Below are 2,570 nucleotides of genomic sequence, written 5' to 3'. Positions count from 1 at the left end.
TACGTGAACTCAGTTCACGTATCCCATACATGAATTGAATTCAAGTAAACATACGTGAACTCAGTTCACGTACGACTTAGATTTTACAAAATTTCATCCTTTACGTGAACTGAGTTCACGTATGTGTACGTGTATTCAATTCACGTATGGGATACGTGAACTGAGTTCACGTACACATACGTGAACTGAGTTCACGTACACATACGTGAACTGAGTTCACGTAGGTAACATCAATTTTAAAACTCCATTGTTGTACGCAAACTTAATTCACGTACGTGTACGTAAACCTAATTCACGTACAATCTGAATTTTCTTAATTTCATCAAGTACGTGAATTGGTTTCACGTAGACGTACATGAACTAAGTTCACGTACGAAACCCAGATTTGAAAAAAAAATAACCAGCTCTAAAACACAACAAAATACATACCTAGTTGATTTGAATCACTATAATGATGAAGATGATGAAAATGATGAAGATGTTCAAAATGATTAAAGATTATTGAACATGAAATGTATCAAAATGATTGAAGAAGATTGAAGTTGGTAGGTAATGAAGATGAAGAAGATGAAGATAGAAAATGAGTGGTTAAAGTGAATATAGATGGAAGGGTAGTTTGGGTATTTTGGGGTTTAAAAAAAATTGAGGGGTGTGGGAAGTAATTTGAGGGGTGTGGGAAGCAAAATTGTAAAAATTATTGAATTTTAAATATATTTTTAGTTCTTAAAAATATATTAGTTTTTAATTTTAGTAAAAATATATTTTTAGTTTATTATATATATATATATATATATATATTAGTTTTTGATGTTTTATTTTAGTTGTCGTAACATTTGTTTGTATTGAAATTGGTTTTGCAATTTAATTTTAGTTCTTATTTTAAGAGATTAAAATCAAATATGTTATTGTTGTTTTTGAATTTCGAAAAAACCTTTTAAAAACAATTTATGCCACCGAAAATATTACTGGGTTGAGTCGCGAACTAGGTCGCTCTCTTTAAGACGTTTCGAGGCACTGCCCAAATTGTGCCAGACAGACTACCAACCACGAAGTCCCCATGATAAAACAGCCCAGGTACTCTGTATCGGAATTCTACTGCACTATAGAAATCCGTTCTAGAAATACACCCTCAATATGACAGTCGTATGACTGCCACTCGTAATATGGCACTAAGGCCACTCGGAAGAAACAAAAGAAAAAGTAAAGTAAGAAGGGGGAGACATGAGAAAATCCTTAGATTCGAAGTGCTTTTGGTGTTACTTTCCAACTGAGGAGAACCCTCTATTTATAGAGGAAATCCGCAACTGGATTTGAGAGAATTAGGGGTCCATCAGAACGTGATCTCCAAAGATGTGACTTCAGAAACTTGCGCTTCAGAGCTGCTGACAACCCAAAACCTGTGCTCTAAACTTAGGGTTTTGACTCTACGTTTTGACCGGAAAACAATAGAAACGTGAGACCAAAGATTAGGGTTTTGACCGGGCAAAAAACAGACGCACGATTTCAGGAAGGAAGACTGGATCAGATATGTAATGTTGACTCGGTGGAGGGCAGTTACATAATTAACATATCAATTAGAGATAAAACGCAAGCAATCAGTTAATTAAAATAATTAATTAATTTTTACATGCTAAAAAATAATAATACACCACGTAGCCAAAGCCAAAGCCAAAGCTAAGGCCAAACATGAACTTTTTCTTGAAAGGGAACTTCTTTGGTGCTATTTTGTTCAAGGGACATTCAATTTTACAATGTCCTTGTTTATTGCATCCAAAACATGTGATTTGACTTTTGTCTACCTCTATTTTGAAGTTTTCTTTTTGGGGTTTAGTGTGTAAGGTTATGGTATAAGGTTTAGGGTTAGGTCTAACCTTAACCCTTACCCTAAACCCTAACCCTAAATCTTGTACCATAAACAGTACACCCTTAACCTAAACCCTAAACCCTAAACACTAACCCCTAACCCTAACCCTAACCCTAACCCTAACCCTAACCCTAATCCTAATCCTTACCCTAACCTAACCCTAAACCTAACCCCAACCCTAACCCTAAACCTAAACCCTAAACTCTAACCTTACCCTAAACCTAAATCGACAATTTCTTTTTATCTAATCATTTTATTCTAACCAAATGCATTTTCTTTAAAAGAAATCAACGCATTCATATTTTCTATCCAAGAAGTACATAGTTTTGATTTCTCTATCGAACCAGAAGATACGTAGTAGCAAGATCACACTCTTTTCAAACATAATAATAAAATATATATTTTTTTCTATATTTTAAATATACTTTTATCATTAGATTCTTTTCATAAAAAGCTTTTCAAAAAGCTTGAGTTGTAGGGTGATAATACTTTCCCTATGCATAATCGACTCTCGAACTCCAAATTTGATGTCAAAGACCATTTTTCTTTTTTTAATGGTTTCTCTGAAGACATTGTTAATGGACTAGTATTGGTTTTTAATCTCAATATCTCACATAAAAAACAATACAACACCAAATACTAAATACTCACTCCAACATGCAAATACGAGATGAGGGGGGGGGGGGTGGGGGTATTTTTTTATTTT

Source organism: Cicer arietinum, chromosome 7, assembly GCF_000331145.2.
Source record: "Cicer arietinum cultivar CDC Frontier isolate Library 1 chromosome 7, Cicar.CDCFrontier_v2.0, whole genome shotgun sequence".
NCBI lineage: Eukaryota > Viridiplantae > Streptophyta > Magnoliopsida > Fabales > Fabaceae > Cicer > Cicer arietinum.
This window is presented reverse-complemented; position numbering follows the sequence as displayed.